General features: G+C 42.0%; 1 pseudogene; it reads right to left on the reverse strand.

The window, feature by feature from the left end:
• Positions 1-1621: 1621 nt before the first annotated feature.
• Positions 1622-3364, reverse strand: LOC136534937 (uncharacterized; annotated as a pseudogene).
• Positions 3365-22671: the final 19307 nt, after the last annotated feature.

The following is a 22671-nucleotide window of genomic DNA, read 5'->3' on the forward strand; positions in this document are numbered from 1 at the left end:
ACGTAGTTCCTGTAGCAGCGCGCGCGGTCACCTTTATTCATTTCGGTGACAGCCTTTTGGTCCTACTCCTAGTAGAGGCTGCTGCACCGTGCGATGGTACGATGATGCACCCTATATGTTGTACCACCTCCGGCTCAAAAAAGTTTCTAGCAAATGAAATGATGTTCACATTTATAGCTCTAAATTAATTATATAAAAATACATTGTATACTGAATCTAATAATATTTATTGAGAATCATAAATATTAATATTATTATCTACTAGAATTATATATTTTTTTCTGCGACGAAGGGTCTATATCCGTGTACAATATTCTCATTGGTGTAATGCTGCAGTTTGGTAATATGCGACTATTTTAGGAGTTGAATGAATGAGCAGTTGTAGGCACTACGGCTGTACAGCCCGCTGAAGCGAACAACTATATATCTAAAGAAGTCAAAATACTCCAAAAAAAAATTCTAACGGGACTACTTATATTTAGCATGAAGTAGCAGGTGGTAATTAATTAATTTCCGTGCGTATCGTATGAGAGAGATGTATAACCAAAAAAATTCGTTGATAGAGAGACGCATGCAAACACAAATGGGAGGTGTTTATTTAGGTTGGGGAGGTGTTTATTTAGGTTGTGCCTCTGCTGTAATTTAAAATAGGCCTCGCATATAGATACTCTGTTGGAGACTGATACAGTAGCGTCCCAGACTCGTTTTGGGTTTGGATGCATGAATGGGTCATCTGTTGAAAACAGTCCAAGGACCATGCATTAAGACAGATGCTTGAAACCAATGGGCCATGCTATTACTATTATGGTCCAATGGCCAATGCTCTTGGGGGTGTGATAAGATATCTATGTACTGAACCAGTACCATATGGACGGTGCAAGTGTCATATTTGTGATAACGAAAGCGTCTAATCGCCAACCTCCTGAATTTGACAAGCACGATTGCTTCGAATTGGAGCACATGGTCAGAAAGGTACGCTATCGTTCGAAGCTGTGCTATTCTAGGGAGATATATAAGCTTACGTTTTTCTTCGGGCATGGAGAATAGTTCAAAGGATTTTGCATTGCACCAATAATATCGATTGAGCCTAGGATTTTTGTTTTATTTTTTTTATGATATTTTAACGAAGCAACAAAGGCCAAAACGTGCGCTCACCTAAACTTATTCAGTTGTATTGTCTTCATATGTCGTATATTTAATTACCTTGCACTAGGAAGATTCTTTTTTATATAATTTGGTCTCATAAACTCTGAATCATGCATCCCTTTTTGCCTTTTTGGTTTAAAAAAGAAACAGCCTCTGCTAACTTCTTCAAATGGTGGCTTTGTCGTGATAATCACGAATATAAAGAATAGTACTAGGAAGACCTCATGGAGATCAAGAAAAAATTTTAGGAGGGGCTCAACAAAAGTGCGACAGCAACGTAGCTTCACTATGCCCCCCCCCCCCCCCACACACACACAATAGTCAAATTTAATAGTTTGAAGTAGTCTTATATTAAAACATAGAAGAACAATGAAAATCACAAAATACATCATGAAAAATAAAGGATGTGGTTTATTCATACCGAAAGACGAAATTACGAAACTAATAGATGACGTGTGACGGTGACAGCCATTATTCATCCGAAGAAGAAATCTACACAAATAGACATAATTGATTAGTCAAACATATATGGACCTCCAAATTATGAATTTAGAAGAGAATAGAGCGTACCACTAATTTTTTAGGCAATAACATACGGCGTTTTTTCATCTCTTGAAACCGCTTTTTGATCTTTTTATTACCAATCTTTCTAAATATCTCCTTCTCGTTATAGCATATCATCAAGTCATTGAGCCATTCATCACCCATTTTATTACGCAAATCTATCTTTATAATGGACATGGCTAAAAATATCCTCTCAACTGAAGCCGTTGCCACAGGTAGTATCAAGGTTAGCTCAATGAGACGATAAATCAATTTATAAGATGTGTGCATATTATTCTTGACCATAATTTCAGCAACTTTTCCAAATTCAGTGCATCCAAAAAAATCTAGAGTTCTTCTAGCATGGTTGATGAATTGTCTAAGTTAATTTGGCAAAACAATAAGGTCACCAATATCAAAATCCTCGGCATAAATTTCAGCAAGCCTCACAAGTTTGTCCACATCAAAATTAGAGAAGTTGTTCCTTGGGTAAAAACAAGCCATGCATACTAACAACTCTGAACTAATTTCACTAAACCGATGATTCAGCTCAGTCAAGATGGCGTAAATGGCAACAAGAAAAATCTCAACATGATAGTAATGCTTGTTTGTTACCTTTTGCTTTCTACGTCTAGATGCCCCTCTAACATTTATTTCCTTATCCATATCTGGCACTTCAATCTCATTCTTCTCACAGAATGTTTTCACTTTTCTGAGTAACGGCTCCTATCCATTGTTCCTCATGTCCTGCAGGCCATCTTTCACATCAGTGATCAAATGCATCGCTTCAGCTATGTCTTGATCCTTCCTTTGCAAAGCACGTGACAAAATATCTGTCATGCTCAACAACTCTATCATCAAATGCAGGATGAACACAAAATCAAAGCTCTCCATTTTTCTAATTAAACCTAAAGCTCCACCATTACATGTTGGTTTAATGGAATCTTTCTTCACTATCTCAAGGACATCTATGATAGCCTCCCACATCACCAAAATGTGAAGCAAAGTTTTAAGATGTGAACCCCATCTAGTATCTCCAGGCCTAGCTAGGCTACTTTCCTGGTTCAAACCACTTTCAGTCATAATCTCACCATTCTCAATCTTTTCAAGCAACACATCATGATGCTTTGCAAGCAAGGTATCCTTTCTCATACAAGATGCACCCACATTATTGACTATTAAAGGAACATAGTTAAAGAAATCTGCAATGTCTGCACTAGATGTTGAAACAGCAACAACCACCAGTTGCAATTGATGGGCAAAACAATGCACATAGAAAGCATAAGGATTTTCATCACGAATCAATTTCTGGACCCCATTAAATTCACCTCTCATATTAGAAGCTCCATCATACCCTTGTCCACTAAGCATAGAGATTGACAAATTGTGACTTGAAAGCATACCGACCAAAGAATCTTTCAATGCAATAGCTATACAACTCTCAACATGCTGAAGTTCAAGAAATCTCTCCACCACTTTCCCTTCATCATTCACAAACCTGCATGCCACATTTCATTATGTGTTAGTATAACCGTAGAAATAGAGGTAATAATCTAGGCAAGAAAATGCAAGTATCGACTACTAACCTTAGAATCACCGCCATTTGTTCCTTAATTGATACATCTCGAGACTCATCAATAAGCACCGAAAATTTTCTTCCTCGAATCTCATCCATAATGACAGCCGTGACTTCCTCCGCACAAGCTTTTGTAAGGTCATTCTATATACGATAACATCTGACAATTTTTAGAACCTTTTTCATATGCCTCCTTCACTACCTCAACCTTATATTTGTACCATTCAACCATCTCTCTATAGTTTCCCTTGTTGAGGGAAGAAAAAGTCTCATCATGTCCACAGAAAGCATCCCCTTGCGATATGAGAAATCTTGCGACATCTAAAGAAGATGTCAAACGTATCTCATATCGTTTTTCTTCCTCCTTGCTTACTTCAACTAATTTTCTACCCACATTTGTCCTTTGGTTCATAAAGTCATCACATTTTAGCCTAGCCTCTACATGAGTCTTGCAAACACTGTGGTTACTTAAAGTATCCTTAGCTTTCTTCCAATTCACATAACCTTGATGGGCAAAGACAGAACTCCCAAATTTTTTAGACTTTGCCGAATTAAAGAAGAGATAGCAATATAAGCAATAAGCTGCATCCTTGGACTCACTATACTCTAGCCAATCAAATTTATCAAACCAAGTCTTTTGAAATGATCTCCATTCACCACCAATCCATTTACGAGGAAATTGAAATTCACGAGGTTGGGCTGGACCACTCAAAGCATATGCTCTCTTTACTTGGTCTCTAATTTCAGGTTCATAGTCATCAATTGGTTTGCGATTTCTAGGGTCTGCAATCATGTTCGATTGACTAAACTCTACTCTAGGTTTCTTTGGTTGAGTTGTGCTCTCATTAGCAGCCCACTGCTCATTACTGGTGTGTGGAGTTGATGGAGATGGACCACTACCACTAGAACTTGAAAAGTAATTGCGTAGAGTTCTTTTTGTCATTATGAAATCTAACATTCCAAATTTTCAATCAGCCCTATTTCCAATCACATATTCAATTCAGCAATGAAACAATCAAAGACAAATAAGGATTTAAGTTTGGTTCACAACTTCACAAATCACCTTGCTCTGCTAGTCTGCTTGCTGCTCGTTGCTCTGCCTGCTTGGCTTCGTGCTCGTGCAAGCAGCAAGCTACAATCCAGATCCAGCTGCCCTGGCACCCTAGCTCCTTTCTTTGCTGCTTGCATGCTTGTCGGCAACCGGCAGCCCCAGCGCGGCGGTGCCCCACTCCGTCCTACCACCGGCTGCCCCGGTGCCCCGGCCGGTGCTGCAGGCCGCTCGCCCGCTCCGCCGCTACCGCTGCCTGCGCGGACGTACGGCCACGCCTAGCCGCCTGCCACTCGCCGGGCCGCTGCGAAGGGGCGATGGCGCGACGCAGTCCGCCCGCTCCCGCTTCCCCGCCGACCGCCGCCAGAGGCCGAAGCAGAAGCACGCAAGCGGTGATTCACGATGCTCTCTGGAAGTTGGATGGGGAATAGGTTTTTTTGGGCCTTCATCCTTGGGCAGGCTGTCCTTGGGCTGCTTGGACCTAGACTAGTGGACTTGTCCTTGGGCCTAGACTAGTGGACTTAACTTTATGGGCCAAATGAATTGATGTTGCTGCCTGGCTGGCCAGCCCAACTCGTGAGAACGTCGTCGTGTATCTCCGATCTTAACTCTCAGCCCCACATACACAATAGAACTTTGTCCTAAAAATTTAGGGGGGCTCTAGGGGGCTCCACAGCTCTGGTATCGGTAGGAGGGGCTCAAGCCCCCCCCCCCCCCCGCCCCACTGTTGAGTCCGCCCATGGATGATACTGATGCTACTGATAGTGATCCATATAAGGCACCATCATGCCACATGAGTTTCTTGCTGGCATTGCATGGTGAAGCAGCTGAAACACAGTACAGACATCTCTATGGTTGTCTTACCATCTCGTTTATTGTCACTTACCCCCCCCTCCATCCCTAAAGATCACCATGAAGCTTCATCCAAAGTTAAAGTATCTTAAGCTATGTTACACACCAAATTATGGACAAGATTATTAACTTTTATGACACCATGCTAATAGGTACGAATCCCTCTGTTCTAAATTATAAGATGGTTTGACTTTTCTAGATAGGGTAAAGTGCATTTTTCAACCTTCAACTTGCACTAAAGTACGATTTTCAACCCTTAATTACGAAACCAGATACTGGACACCCTCCAATTGTCGAATTCGGATAAATTTGATCATCTAGCTAGTTTCAAAGGTGGTTTTCTATTATGAAAAATAATAAAACTTGTTTTAATCTCTAAAAATGCATAACTTACTTATTTTAAATAAAAAATGTGAAGCTAATACCATTTCTTCCCTAAAAATCATTTATTCATTGGTCATCTATTTGGAGTCATTTGAATCTTATTTGTTCATGTTTCTCATAAACCAGTCCACAAGCAATAAAACCATAGGAACAAAATTAAATAAGTTTCAAATAATTGTAAATATATTACCAACAGTTAGATAATATTTTTAGGAAAAATGTTATTGGTTTCTTTTTTTTATTTACAATACATAAGTTATTAATTTTTAGATATTAAAACAAGTTATTATTATTTTTTTGAAAATAGAAAACCACCTTTGAAGCTAGGTGAAGGGCTAAATTTATCCGATTTCAATAATTGGAGGGTGTCCGATATCCGGTTTCATAGTTGAGGGTTGAAAAACTGAACTCTCGTGCAAGTTAAAGGTTGAAAAATGCACTTTACCCTTCTAGATATAATAATTTTACTATATATGTATGTAGGCATAGTATATATCTAAGTGCATTACAAAAGTTATGTATCTAGAAAAGCTAAAATGTCTTATAATTTAAAACTTATAATTTAGAACAGAGAAATTGTATAATCTATTGATATATTTATTTGAATATCGTAATTATTGATACTTCTACAATAAATTTGGCTAAATTTAAAGTAGTTTGATTTAGAATAACCTTACTCTTTTTTGGGAGGAAGTCAAATTACTAGTTGGAGGTGTCACGTGAAGGAGAGAAGTCAAAAAACTTTTGAACCTACTCGCAAAAATAAAACTTTTGAACCAGCGTAGGGAGAAGAGCTAGGTTCTTTTGCGTGCCTCGATGCATGAAAGACATACCTCTACAATCTCTCTCTATGAATTCATGACAAGAAAAGGATATACGATGAAAAAGCTTTACATGTGGAACATATGTGATGAGATGTAAGGTGCATTCGGCAGATGAGAGAAACGTTTTAGCGGGTGTTTGGTTTTACGGACTAAATTTTAGTTCATATCACATCGGACGTTCGAATATTAATTAGGAGGACTAAACATGAGTTAATTATAAAACTAATTACACAGATGGAGACTAATTTACGAGACGAATTTATCAAGCCTAATTAACCCATCAGTAGCACATATTTACTGTAGCACCACATTGTCAAATCATGGACTAATTAGGCTTAAAAAATTCGTCTCGCAAATTAGTCGTAATCCGTGTAATTAGTTATTTTTTTAGTCTATATTTAATACTCCATGCATGTGTCCAAACATTCGATGAGACATGGACTAAAATTCAGTCTAAGGAACCAAACAGACCCTTACTATAATTGTTGCCAAAAATGCCATAAAGAGAGAAACATTTTAAGGGAAATCAATTGGAACTGATTGACGTTTTTTACTAGTCTAGAGAACAACAACAATTATCAAGGATAGGCTAGAATTAAAACTCACCAAAAACCCCAAGTCATAATTCAAACACTTCAATAGCTACTTTTCAAGCACTCCTATTTAAACATAGATCTCTATGTACATCTCAAGCTTTCAAATCTCTTTTTATTGTCTCTCCTCATGTCAATTTCGGTCTTTCCTCTACCTCTCCTCATATTATTAGTTCGGCTTAGGACTTCACAATGCACTGGTGCCTCTGGAGGTCTTCTTTGGACATGGCTAAACCACCTCAACCAATGTTGGACAAGCTTTTCTTCAACTGGTGCTACTGAAAGGTCCTTGTTTGATTTTGGTAATTGAGTGACAACTTAGGTGGACTAATTATGTTTATGTGAGATACATAGGTGATTAGTCCACAGGTACATGTGTGTGAGCAACATATGTCATGAAGGTGAAAATGGCTTGGAGATGTTGCAAAGCTCACACATGTGATGATGAAGGAGCTTACATGCACATGAGACATGACATTGAGTCATGTGATCAAGGTGGAGAAAATCAAGACAAGACTTGGCTTGATGGACCGGTTGCAAGCGTGAAGGGCAAGTCGAAGGCTTTGGAGTGATGGACCGCGTGGCGGTGAAGCTTGAGCAAGATTTGGCGCCGATGGACGATGGCAACGGTGAAGAGCAAGTAAAGTCAAGATTGATGAACCAATATGATCACGTGATGATATGAAGTGGATCATATCATTGTTGATCGTGTTGGTGCATGTGTTGCATCGACATTGGAGGAGATGGAATGGAATGCGTAAGGCAAAGATATAACCTAGGGCATTTCATTTCATCGGTCATAGGTGTGTAGAGAAGTTTATGACCGGGTTTAGGATAGATGGCCGTACTATCAAGAGGGGCAAACTTGTTTGCATATCGGTCATCTAGTGCCACTCGAGTAATCTAACTTTGTATTATCGCTAGGATCGAGTGGCGTGGCAAGTTGAGTGGCTAACATCCTTTGGGAAATGATTGTGAAAATGCTAACACACATACACATGGTGGTATACACTTGTTGGTGTTGGCACATTTATAAAGGAGGTGGTGTTGGCACATTTACAAGCTCGGCGGGATTCGGTGCTTTGGGGAAAATGGAATGCCTATTTTTTATTGCGCCGGATGCAAATTCTTGTGGTTGGCTCATTAGAGCAAGGGTGAAGAAGTTAGAAGTGAAAACGAGTTGATTGTGAAGACGCTGGCGTCGGTCAACTGACCGGACGCTAGGTCTGAAAGCACCGGACGCTGGCAGGGTGAGTCCGGTCAAGCTGACGTACGGTGACGCAGAAGCTGGCGTGTGACCGGACGCTGGGCTGCGTCCGATCACATGCGACCGGACGCGTCCGGTCGAAGAAATACGCCTTGGGGAGCTTACTGGAAACGACCGAACGCTGAGGATTCTGCGTCCGGTCAGTTGAAGCTGCTGTGTCCGGTCAGGTCAAGTGACCGTTGGAATCGGGACACGTGGCCGTCTGTGGGCGACCGGACGCTGAGGTCCAGCGTCCGGTCATCACGACCAGAGCGTCCGATCGGCCCGATTTTTGCCCAGTGAAGGAGTAATGGCTAGTTTAGCCCTTGGGACTATAAATAGAAGTGGCCTTCAGCCATGGCTGGTGCTGAGCACCTAAGGGGACTTAGTGTCCATGCTTGTGAGTGCTTGGGAGTCCTCCATCACACATATACATGATAGTGATCATTCGATTGTATGAGTGAGCGATTCTAGTGCGATTGCATCGTGAGATTGCATCGAGTGGCACTAGGTGATCGAGTTGCAAGCCGGTGGTGCTTGTTACTCTTGTAGGTTGTCACCTCCTAGACGGCTTGGTGGTGGTCTCCGTTGAAGCCCGCAAGAAGCTTGTACGGCGCTCCGGAGAAGTGCTTGTGAGGGGCACTTGTGCTCGCCCCGCGGGAGTCGCGAAGAGCAACTTTAGTAAAGCATGTCATTGAGCTACCCTCACTCAAGGGGTAGGTTCTTGCGGCGCCCGACGTGCGGGCTTGGCGGGTGATGTCAATTAGCCGCCGAACCACCAAGTGAGCGGTCGACACAACGGGGACTAGCGTGTTGGGAAACACGTGAACCTCAGGAGAAAAATCATCGTGTCAACCTTATTCTTCCCGTTGGTTTGCATCCCCGTTACATAAGCTTGCAATTACTTTTATACATATTAAGCTTGTGTAGTTGCTCTTGTAATTAGATAGCTTGTGTAGCTTGCTAATTACCTTCTTGCTTGTGTAGCATAGAAGTAGCTCTCTTGCGTGGCTAATTTGGTTTTAGTAACCTTGTTAGTCACATTGCTTAGTTTGTGTAGCTAAGTTTTTGCGCTCTCTAATTAGGTATTGGTTGCCTTGTTATTGAGCATTGCTAGTGAGCTTAGTTAGCTTTGTGCTTTTGCTTACTAGCATATGTAGGAGCTCTCTTGTTGCTTAAAGTACTAGTGGCATAGGTTTGTGTGATCTTACTTCTAGAATTGGTTAGGAGAGCTCTAACTAGCCCGGCACCTTTGTTGCATAATTGTTATCTTTGTAAGGTGCTAGTGAACATATATAGTGGGGATATAGTCTTGGCTAGACCGATAGTTTTAATTCCGTATTTGTATCGGTTAGCCGACACGATTAAGTTTTAGAAAAGACTATTCACCCCCCCTCTAGTCGCCATCTTGACCCTTCAGCTATCCCTAGACGATCACGTATATCATCGTTCCGAAACTCGGTCCATTCTTGTGTGACCACAAATCTATCGTAACATACATATTTCTGCAACACTCAGTTGTTGAACATGTCGAATCTTTGTAGGCCAACATTCTGCTCCATACAACATAGCCGGTTTAATAGTCGTTCTATAAACCTTGTCTTTTAGCTTTTGTGGTACCCTCTTATCACAGAGAATGTCAGAAGCTTGTCGCCACTTGATCCACCCTGCTTTGATTCTATGGCTAACGTCCGTATCAATATCTCTATCCCTCTGTAGCATCGATCCCAGGTACCGAAAGGTATCCTTCTTAAGCACTACTTTCTTTCAAACTCACATCTCCCTCCTCCTGTGCAGCTCCATCAAAGTCGCATATCATGTATTCGGTTTTAATTCTGCTTAATCTAAAACCTTTAAACTCAAGGGTCTGCCGTCATAACTCTAGTTTCCTATTTACTCTCGTCTGGCTTTCGTCCACTAACACTACATCATCAGCGAAACAACATACACCAAGTGATATCCCCTTGAATGTTTTTGATAACCTCATCCATTATCAAGGCAAAGAGATACGGGTTTAAGGTTGACCCTTGATGAAGTCCAATTTTAATCAGGAAGTAATCTGTGTTACCATCGTTTGTTTGAACACTAGTCACAATATTATTGTACATGTCCTTGATAAGGGTCATGTACTTTGATGGAACTTTATATTTGTTCAAAGCCCACCACATAATATTTCTTGGTATCTTATCATAAGCCTTCTCCAAATCAATGAAAACCATATGGAGATCCTTCTTCTGCTCTCTAAACCGCTTCATAACTTATCTTATTAAGAAGATTGCTTCGGTGGTTGATCTTCCGGGCATGAAACTAAATTGGTTTGTTGATATCTGTGTTGTTCCTCGTAGACGCTGCTTGATGGCACTCTCTCATAGCTTCGTAGTGTGGCTCATCAACTTAATTCCTAGATAATTAGTACAACTTTGGATATATCCCTTGTTTTTGTAGATTGGTACCAATATACTTCTTCTTCACTCCTCAGACATCTTATTTGATCGAAAAATATTGTTGAACATCTTGGTTAGCCATACTATAGCTATATCCCCAAGACATCTCCACATCTTGATTGGGATGCCACAGGGCCCATCACTTTACGCCTTTTCATCCTTTTCAAGGCTTCTCTGACCTCCAATTTTTGAACCATCCGCATAAAGTATCTATTAGTGTCATCAAACGAGTCATCCAGCTGAACGGTGGTGTTCTGGTTCTCACCATTGAACAATTTATCAATTTTACTAGTCTAGAGAAACACATAAAAATCTGATTTCTTCTTACTTTAATTGTAGTTTCAAAATTTCAACAAGCTAACTAAATGGCTTCACAAAGTGAATTTTTTCATTTATCATAGAAATGTTTCTGAAAAAAAATCTAGAACCAAAACATATGAGAATCTAGAATCTTACAAAACGTGCCAGTAATGCAAAAGGCTCATAGATTGAGATATCTTTGTGGTTTTTCATTGCAGCAGGTGAAAGGCAGCATAACATGCCTGCTGAGTGAAGTTAGTAATCAACAGTTGAAAGGTGAGGCACGGATGGAAAATAGATTAATTAAAGTTGACAAGAACGTGTCAATGTCTCAATTAGGTCTACGGGGGTGTTTGGATAACCCCTCCTAAACTTTAGTAGCTGTCACATCGGATGTTTGACACACTACCGGAAATTAGCACTTTGCCAGGTGCCAGAGGCTTTGCTGAGTGCATTTTATCGGACACTCAGTAAAGACGGTCTTTGTCGAGTGCCAAATAAAATACACTCGGCAAAAAAACACTCGACAAAATACGTCTTTGCCGAGTGCCTTTTTCTGGCACTCGGCAAATATGTATTTTGCCGAGTGCTATTTTTCGGCACACAACAAAATGCGTCTTTGCTGAGTGCCTTTTTTTTGGCACTCGGCAAATATGTATTTTGTCGAGTGCTATTTTTCGGCACACGGCAAAATGCGTCTTTGCTGAGTGCCTTTTTCTGACACTCGGCAAATATATATTTTGCCGAGTGCTATTTTTCGGCACACGGCAAAATGCGTCTTTGCCGAGTGCTTTTTTCTGGCACTCGGCAAATATGTATTTTGTCGAGTGCCTTTATTTTGGCACTCGACAAAGAGGCATTTTGCCGTATGCATTTGTTTGGCCCTCGACAAATTAGTTTTTCAAAGCAATTTTTTAGGCCCTAAATGAATTCAAATGAAAAACTTTTCAACTACAAAGTTGTATAACTTCTCAAGATCTACAAAGTTTAGTTTGGTCATTTCTTCATTTGACAAAGCGACAATAACGTTGTTCATAAAATCTACATCTACCATATCTCTCATATTAGTTTCATGAAAGTATAAGAGAGATATATAAGATTTGTGAACAATGTTACTACCACTATGTCGGATGCGAACGAGATTTTCAACCATTAAATAATTTCAGCTAAAAAAGTGATGAATACCAAAGTTGTATAACTCATCAAGATTTACAACTTTTATTTTAATCATTTCTTCATCTGACAAAGTGATACTAAACATTGTTCATAAATCAACATGTTTCTCGTATAGTTCATGAAACTATAAGTCATATGTGAATTTATGAACAATGTTTATTAATACTTTGCCACATGAAGAAGTGACCAAAATAAAAGTTATAGATAGTGAGGATTTCAACAACTTTTATGTTCACAACTTTTATTGTTGAAATCATTTAAGGTTTTAAAATCTTGTTTGAAATTGCCATTTAGTGAAATTCAAAATTTCAACTGTTCAAATTTGGTCAAATGAAAATATGATCAAAATAAAAGTTGCACATATTGATGAGTTCTACAACTTTGATATTCATGAGTTTTTCATCTGAAATCATTTACTCTTTCAAAATATTTTTTCAAGTTGAAATTGTTTGAATTTCAAATTTTGAATCATTCAAACAAAGTCACATGATAAGATGACCAAAATAAAAGTTGTACATGTTGATGAGTTATACAACTTTTATGTTTACAACATTTTCATTTTATTTCATTTAATGTCATAAAATTGTAGTCGAAGTTTTAAAATTTAAATTTTTTATTTTTGTTTTTTGTTTTTTATATTGTTTTGACTACAAAATATAGAATTTATAATTTGTGCATATATAGAATAATACAAAATATTATATTTGTGCATATACATATTTTTTTATATTACTTTGTGTTTTTATGATATAAAAAATATAGAATTTATAATTTAAAAAACCGAAAATATTTGTAGGGGCGGTTGGATCAGAAACCGCCCCTAAAAATACATTTGTAGGGGCGGCTGGATCAGGAACCGCCCCTACAAATAGTACCGAGTATAAATAGCAAGAAGCGCACGGGAGTCATCGTCTGGGCGTTGTCTTCTTCCTCTAACGCCGACAGGCTGCCCGCGCCTAGGGTTTCCGCCGCAGGCCCCGCGCCCGCCCACACCAGCCCTCGACGCTCTCGGCATCCCGCACCCACGCCCGCCCCCGCGCGCCGACCTCCGGCGTCCCGCCCCCGCATGCCCCCGGCGCCCGCCCCCGCGCGCCGACCCCCGGCGTCCCGCGCCCGGCCCCCGACGCTCTCGGCGTCCCGCACCCGCACCCGCCCCCGCACGCCGACCCCCGGCGTCCCGCCCCCGCACGCCCCCGGTGCCCGCCCCCGCGCGCCGACCCCCGGCGTCCCACGCCCGGCCCCGGCGCCCGGCCCCGCGCGCTGACCCTCAGCGTCCCGCCCAAGCACTCCGGCGTCCCACCCCCACACGCCAGTGCACATCGTCCATCTGGACCAGTAAGTATCAGATCTTTGGTAATTTTTAGTTGATACATGTTAATATGAAGATGATGAGTATTACGTGCTATGCATTTAGTAGTACAAGCACACATTTGAAAAGCTGATATTCTTTTGTGATCAATTTTGTTAAATACTTTTACTATCATTATGTATATATTTGTGCTATATTGCTATTATGGTCCGTAGAAAATTATAGAGTGACCGATGTTGTTGACCTTTACTCCTACACCATTCCTGGGAGGCTTCGTCCAAAAAGAATGCACATCTCAAGTCAATTTTTCTTAAGTTTCATTAGAGATATATACACAAGAGGTAATAATAATTACAGTGCTTAACACTTAATAGTATCGATGGATAATATACAGATGTTGGTAATATTTTGTATAAATATATACCTTAAAATGCGACATGTATATTGTTTTTTGGCCGTAGGAAATAGCGTGTGCTAGTAGCTATAGCTAGGAAAAACAAACAGAAAGGAGTGGGATGCAGTTTCGGGCCATAGAAGGCATGATGTTCCCTGTGTCCCCATGTCTGTAGGCTTGAGATTCCAGGCAATGCAGTGCATAAGGAATTTTTACTGGATTCCTTGCTGTTGCAGCCACTACCTTTGCCCTTTGCTTGCTTGCTTGCAGTGAAATCCATATTCCATTATTATTCCCGGCAATGGCAGCTAGTAGTAGGCTTTCTCTCCCATCTGGTCATCAGGCCATGGCCATGGCCGACCATCCATGACATGAGCGAGAAGGCGAGTGCGATCAGAGTCCAAGAGGTTCGCACTCACAATATGATATAAATATTGTTCTCTCTCTTCCACGTTTACTAGCAGCTCCATGATAATTTATGAGCTAGCTAGCTCTAAGTATATTTTCTTCGGATTTTGATAGGAGAGAGAAAAGCTCGTTCTTCATCAAGAGCGAGGCTCATGTGTACATTTTAAGATTACACAAGAATGCCTTGCAGAACTATTCAGACGATGAGTCATGTGCTATTATTAGAGAAATTATGTTAGAGCTAATGTTATTAGCGTACCATCATCTGGCGTGACATGTGACGGACAGCCTACCTGTCACTGGCTCACTGCATGAGCTGTTGGGTCTACACGTGGGCCTGGTGCAGGCTCACGGCCCACCTGTCAGTGGCCCTCCCTTGTTGCCTTGTGTCGACCTTGATGCATGATGGAATGATGGATGGATGGGGCATGGAGCTTTCTGAATCCTGAGTGGGTAGATCAATCATCATGCTGTATTATTAATTCCAGCATGAAACTTAGATGGCTCTTAAACTCTTGAAAATAGACTATTTTATATATGCCAACAGTTTTAATATATGCTTATATATGCCCACTGTTTTATATATACACAGTGAGTCTTCTTGTTGCTGCTCTACTGCTGCAGTCCTCTTCTCTATACTCTTAGAAACTACTACTACTCTGTTGCTGTCCTCTTCCCTATACTCTGCTCTACTACTACTGCTGTCCTCTTCCCTATACTCTTAGAAACTACTGTCCTCCTACTGCTGCTGCTGTTCTATTACTACTCTATACTACTCTAGTGTTGGCTGCTACTCTGCCCTCTTCCCTATCTTTCATTATAGCATCTACTACTACCACTCTACTGCTACACTTACTCTACTCTACTACTTTCTACTCACTACTACTACTTGCTACTCCTAAGTGGCTGCTGCTCTTACTCTACTACTACCACTCCTTCTTTGTTTTTTTTTGCTTATATATTGCTGGTGTGTAGTGGCTGCTGCTACTACTACTCCTCCTCCTACCACTCCTTCTACTACTACTCCTCTTACTACTCCTATTACTCCTCCCTGTACTTGCTACTCCTAATGCTGCTATACTTTCAGTGATGCTCCTACTACTACTCCTAAGTGGCTACTGCTCTTACTCTACTACTATCACTCTACTGCTACACTTACCCTACTCAACTACTTTCTACTTACTACTCCCAAGTGGCTACTTCTAGCTACTAACTGTTGGCTGTTGTTGCTTTTTTTGCCAAATCTCCCAGGACTCGCCTAGGACTTGTTGTCCTGTCTTTTGCCATCAGCTGTTGCACTTTGTTTGCTAAGCAGCTGTTGGTTTTTTTGCCAAATCTCCCCTCCTCTCCTCTCCTTTGTTTTGTCGATGATGAAATTGTCCAAGTCCATACATTATATGAAATATGAGCTAATGATCAAGAACTTGTGAGGAACTTGGCATCATTAGCAGTCGCCCCTACATTACCTTCTCCTCTCTTCTTTGTTATGATGCATTGATGCTCCATGTTCAAGATCAGATGATAATTGACATGTTTCTGAGGCCTCTACCACTGCTACTACTCTTTTTTATATATATAATCTTTCATTATAGCACCTACTACTATCACTCTACTGCTACACTTACTCTACTCTACTACTTTCTACTCACTGCTACTACTTGCTACTCCTAAGTGGCTGCTGCTCTTACTCTACTACTACCACTCCTTCTCTGTTTTTTTGCTTATATATTGCTGGTGTGTAGTGGCTGCTGCTGCTACTACTACTACTACTACTCCTACTACTCCTCCTAGTGGCTTACACCACAATAATAAGATACCTCCGGACTACACTAGGGTTGAGGTGCATACAGTGAAGCCCGAGTTCATGCAGTGGAGGATAGACTACGCAACTCCCGAGGGACTGGTGTTACTCGGAGACGTTATGGGGCAGTTCATCCTCTAGCATAAACGGGACATTATATTAACTGCTTCTTCGCTGCCTCTCCCTCTCCCAAATTTGGAGCGAGTTGTTGAGGTCAGGGAGATATTTTCACCGTCTCGTGACCCCCACATTCCTGAGATGCCACATTCTTCCCCACCTCCTAGCGAGCATGTGCCTGATGAGATGCCACAACCTTCTCCAGCTCGTACCGAGCAAGTGCATCATGAGATACCACAGTCTTCTCAACCAGCACAGCCGATACATGAACAACAAGTGCCTCCTAAAGAAGCTGCAGCACAAGAAGATGAGGACGTGCCTAAATGGGAACTTCGAAAGAAGCATCCAATCACCATAAGGCCAGTTTATGTTCCAATCAAAGACGTCTCGTCGGTGTCCAAGTGGTATTCCCATGACCAGTTCAAGCCTGAGAACCAAGTTAAAAAAGTCCCATCACGGGGTTCTGAGGAGGCCGTCACTAGCAAACTCCACCAAATTACAAAGCAGTATCCAAATGTTGATGCCATTAAATGGTCAAAGGATTGCCCGAAAACATATGAAAGAGGCAAGGCTTTCCTATCAAACCGGGACATCTAGCGCCTACCACTTGGAATGAGAAGGTTCCATGATTGGTACTTGCGTGTTCTCTCAACGAGCATAGATATCATACAAGCATGCTTTCCCACCGGCATATTTGGAAGCCCAGCCGGGAAAATTGTCTTTGACTTCAATGACATGCAAACATACTTTCACCTGGGAGAAATGGAGATGAATCTAATTCACACGTGGTGCCTGTAAGTCCTTGTCATCTCGATATGATATGAATGTAATCTTTGAATTTTATTGTAACTAACCCACGCCATGATTTGTAGAATGCAAGTGCACATTGTCAAACAAATGCCAAGTGTAAAAGTCAGGTATGTGGACCCTCAAGCTATAGACCAAACAAATTTCAATTACCCTAAATGGTGGACACTTGATGCCAAAGAGCTAGCTGCCACAAAGACTCTTCGGGAGAAAGCGCACATCCGTACGGCGAAACTAAGGGAAGAGTCCCTTAAGGTTACGGCATACATTGCCCTGGCTTTTAAAAATCTCCAACAACACTCTACTATATGGCTACCATACAACTTCGAGTAAGCTCAACTCTATACTTAAAGCTTTGTTCGATATATTTTATTCAATGCAAAAGAGCTTATCTAGTTCTATGATTAAATCCATGCAGCAACCACTGGATTTGTATAGCTGTCGATGTCGGGAGGAGCATGGCATGGGTATTTGATTCATTAGATAAGGACCTGGCGACATACAAAGACTTCATATCGATTCTCAAGACGTATACATATCGACAATTCTCATTAGCTTATATGTTTATATACATACTTGTAACGTTCACTTTTGGATACTAACAAGTTGTATTTGTTAAAATAATTCGAACAGGGCATTTAGGTTCTATGTCACTAATCATCATGGAAGGCATGATCCAGCAAGGAAGGAAAAACTAGCTATAAAAACACTATGTGTGGTAAGTGTAACTTACTTCTTCAGTACTCCATTACATGGCTATCAAAAGCATTACTTAATATTTTCATATGCAAAACACACAGTGCCCCAAGCAGAAGCCTAGGAGTGTACATTGTGGATACTATATATGTTCTATAATGAGTAACGCCGATGCCTACAGGAGACACTCCTTAAGGGTAAGTTTGAACCTCTTCACCCGTAGTATAAAAACTTCGTAAATGGTATGAAATACTAAACCGAAACTTGTTCTCTTATAGTGGAGAGAAGAGAAAGGAATGAAAAGAGACCCATACAAGGATGACCAACTCTTAGAGCTCGTCGGTGACCTTTGCAACTTTATATTGGACCTAGATTGTACACGTCAGAGGCGCCTACCATGACCGAGAGTCTGAGTTAGGTACAAATCCTCAGTACCAACACCTTCGTGAGACTGAAAGACTAGCTCTAGGACGTTGATAACAATGTGTATGAAATTTATATATTTAATGATGGATTGTATATATTCTTGTGAATTGGACTTGTAATTGTAGTTTATAGAATACTCTTGTGCTTGTAGTCGCGGTTGCGGGGCGTTCGGCAACGCGAACACGGTTCGGAACGCTGGTTGCGGGGCGTTCGGCAACGCGAACGTGGTTCGAAATATTGGTCACGGAGCGTTCGGCAATGCGAACGCGGTTCGTAACGTTGGTCGTAGCACGTTCGGCAACGCAATTTCGAATTGTAAATTTGATTTTTTTTTTTTTGCGGAAAACGTACTGTAGGGGCGGTTCTAGATTGAACCGCCCCTATAAATACCTGTTTGTAGAGGCGGCCGGTAATACGAGCCGCTCCTACAAATCTATTTGTAGGAGCGGCTAGTAATACGACTCGCCCCTACAAATCGATTTGTAGAGGCGGCTGGAAATACCAGCCGCCCCTAAAAATCGATCTGTAGGGACGGCCTGAAAACCACTCCTACAAATACATGATTTGTAGAGATCCTTGCGTAGGGGCGGTTGGGCAAACCGCCCCTACAAATGGTCTACAACCGCTCCTAAAAACCATTTTTGACGTAGTGACAGCTCGTGAATTAGTGTACTTTTCCACATAAGTATAGGCATCTGCTGAAACTGAAAGAGCCTGAAAGTCCTTGGAACTCAATGCAGTGGTGCATGCATGAATATATAGTGCTAGCTATATATCTAGCTGCCATTTCATCATTTCTGCATTATTGTATTATTTGTGAAAAGTGACGTGTGAAAAGGAGACACCGCGGCCTTGATATCCGTTGGATGATACCGCATGAACCGGCGCCCACAATACTCACAGAATAAAGAAGGGAATATGTTCATGCATACTCCTATATCATATATCTCGTATACTGCTTTGCGGCTCCGTTCGAGCATGTCCATGCATGCATCATGGAATACTTATACTTATCTTTTCTGATCTGAAAATATATGCATGTTCCTTACTACTTTTTAATATATCTTTTCGAGCATTTTCTTTTGTTTCTTCTTTTTTATTTTTTGCAATATAGAAATGCTCAAAACCATCACGAAAATAATGTGTGGCAATCAACCATCACGCAATAAAACCGCACATGGTGACGTCCGTCCAAGTGCATCCCTCTGGACTCCGGTTCCCGGGCCTGTGCAGCTATCGTCGGCCCCTATAGGCCCGCTCTGCTTCACCATCAGCATGGTTTCTCAAAAAAAAAAAAAAGGTCAGCGACATTTCCTTTTTCCGCCGCTGCACGCATGCAATCCTTCCCCTACCTCCGCAGGCATGCAACCACCGCGAGCTCCTCCATCTTGCCACATGCATACGACCGCCACGGGAGCCACCATCGCGGGGTCCACTCTCCGCGGCCTTCTCCAACGTCGCAGCGTCGCACCTGGCCCCATCCCGCTCTGCTCCACACCCCGTGTCCCTTCCGTTACTCCTGCCGCCTGCCTCGCCTGCTCCTGCTCCTGCTGCGCCGTCACTGCTCCTACCGCTACTCCGCGTGCCTGCCTCAATGCACCTGCCATGGCTCCGTCGCCCGTCCCGCTGCTCCCGCTCTGCTCGCCTGATGATGCCGATAGCCACTGCCAGCGCAAGGAGAAGGATCGGACCCTGGCATGAAAGCCCTCTGGCCTCACTTTCTGCTATGGCTGCGGCGCCCCGATGCAGACGGCGGAGGATGCTGCACCAGAATACGATGCATGTTGCAAGCGCATAGTTCAAATGTTTTAGATGTTTTAAAGGTATGTTGCAATTATTTCATACGGATGTTGCAAAACTAGATCACGATGTTGCATATGTTGCAAGCGTTTGAATGTTTCATTTGTTTTTTAGACGTATGTTGCAAGTGTCTTTATTTGGATGTTGCATATGTTCCACACATGTGTTGCAAAGTGTTTTATCTGGATGTTGCGTAAGTGTTTTTCAAGTGTTTCAGACGCATGTTTCAATTATTTCATCTCTCTTTTTTGTATGTTGCAAGTGTTACATCTGAATGTTTCAAAAATAGATCGGGTGTTTCATATGGGATGAAGTGGGAGGGGGCGCAAGAGGTCCCCGCGGACGCTCGGTGAGGGTGATGTTCCGGCGGCGCGGGCCTGTCAGTGCGCGAGATGTAGGCGCGGGCGAGCGACGTCCGGACGATGCGGGCCCACGCGTGGACGTGTGAAAACGGACTGCCGCCGTGGACGTTCGGACACAGGCGTCCGTCTGCACGCTAGCAGTATCTTATCATTTTTGTTCTCATATACTCCCTCCATCCAAGTTTGATCGTCGTATAAGCATAACTGAAGAATTCAGCAATGGTACGCGTATAAGAATTGGTGGAGCACGTTTCTGGTTGAGCAGGGGCGAATATATATTGTAATTGGGCTAAAAAAGGAAAAAGATAGTTATCTTAACTAAAATTTCATCATGTATGCACCCTGTGGCACAAGTCATCCTCCTTGCAGTTTTGGAATGCGGTGCAAGTTCCAACACAGCAAGACTGGCCGGTGCAGGCACTCAAGGACATATCACCACCTGAACACATACCAAGCAAATACTTCAGTGCCTTCCTTCTCATATGCTCTTGGTACATCTGGAAGAGAAGGAATGCCAAAGTCTTTGGATCCGAAAGGACTTCGCTAATGGCGACATTGGCGGCGTGTAAAAGCGAAGCTTATCTATGGGGTAGCCGACTGCCGCGGGACGACAGGGCGATTGCTACAGTACAGAATGGTGTTCAATCTTGGCTAACGCAATGTAACGCTTTAGGCGACAATTGAAAACAAACTTTGTAACCATCATGGCTGTTTAAGAGCCAAATTATCAATATATCAATCAGGTGGGGGATTCCCCCTCCCCCCACCCCCCACCCCCGGTCGATTTATCAAAAAAAAAAGTCATCCTCCTTTAATTTTGTCCAGCTTCGCCACTGTAGTTGGAGTGGTACAACACGCTGGAATTAATGTATCTCCCTCTCCTGACCCATAAAGCCCATGCACACGACGATTTCTTCTTTTTTCCGCGATCAGGTCTGAGCCTGTTTTTATCTCACCGTGCCCACTCCACCGAGGCCATGTTTAGTTCTCTCCAAAACGTCAAATTTTTCAAGATTTTCCGTCACATCGAATACGAAAACGCATGCATGAAACATTAAATATAAATAAAAAATAAAACTAATTACACAGTTTAGACGAAATCCACAAGACGAATCTTTTAAGCCTAATTAGACTATGATTGGACACTAATTGCCAAATAACAACGAAAACGCTACAGTGTCGTTTTGCCAAATTTTTCGCAATCTAAACTGGGCCCAACTCAATCCGAAGCATCAACGGATTCTCGCAAAAAAAAATGAAGCATCAACGCAGCTCTTTGCATGTGGATTAAATGCGCGAGCGAGCGAGGGAGCCTTTGTTTTATATATATGGCCATGTTTAATAGAGCTCTAGCTCAAATATGTGGATTTCTTAGAGTTAGGTATTTGTAGCTATGAAATTCGGGATCTAGAGCTGGAGACATGTCAGTGTATTTATATGACTCATTTCACTTATAGTAGATTAAATATAAACATTTAAATCACTCTAGTTTATTGTACAAACTGGATATCCACACTGAATCCAGAGGTGGAGCTGTGTCAAACGGTCCATTAATATGGAGTATGCACTAAAACCAATTGGAGCTGGCTGTGCTCTTACTGAAGAACCTGGAACCTGAATTGTTCATGAATACTGTCCTAATGTAATGTAAAACAGGCTGGGACTAGGGCAAGGCCCTCTTCTAGCTCTAAATTAAAGGCAAAATATATGAATAATAGGAAACCTAAGGTGCAGCGACCTCGATCTGGACAGCGCTGCGCGCATGCACGCATATCAGCAAAAGGGATTTGCCGGGACTCATCCTTTCAAAGTTTCAATCAAGAAGGTTCTTCTGGCTCGCCGGCCTCCTCTCGTGACCTCGCTCACCTTGGATTCACCGTCATGGTGAAGAAAATAACCACTCATATCAAATATAATTCTGAGTTGAAAAGGACAGAATCATTGGTGGTTAGGAAGGAGTAGAATGCAGGGACACAGTACTCACACACTTACAATCCCAATTGTCAGTTTTTTTTCAGATAATGACAATCCCAATCAGTTGAGTTATTAGGCTAATCACTTACTTGAAAACAAGATAGAGATGCACATATATACTGAACTGCAGTACATGCATCCATGTTTTGCATCGCCGGTGACATACTGAACTGATGAAGCATCACACTAGCAGGTCACTAGCTAAGCTATAGTAATCTGTGTACAGCAGCACGAGAGAGATGCAAAGGCTAGCATGGGCGATAAGAGTGAGTCAGGGCTAGCCAAGGAGACTGCCCGTGAGACCACGTGCACCCAACAAGGCTCATCATCGATCATCGTCTCTGCTAGGCGACGACGACGACGATCGACATGATGATCCTTGAGGGAGATCGAGGCCGGCACACAGGCAAGTCATCCTTTGGCTACCAGAGCTACCACTCTGATC

Source organism: Miscanthus floridulus, unplaced genomic scaffold (genome assembly GCF_019320115.1).
Source record: "Miscanthus floridulus cultivar M001 unplaced genomic scaffold, ASM1932011v1 os_2412_1_2, whole genome shotgun sequence".
Classification (NCBI taxonomy): domain Eukaryota; kingdom Viridiplantae; phylum Streptophyta; class Magnoliopsida; order Poales; family Poaceae; genus Miscanthus; species Miscanthus floridulus.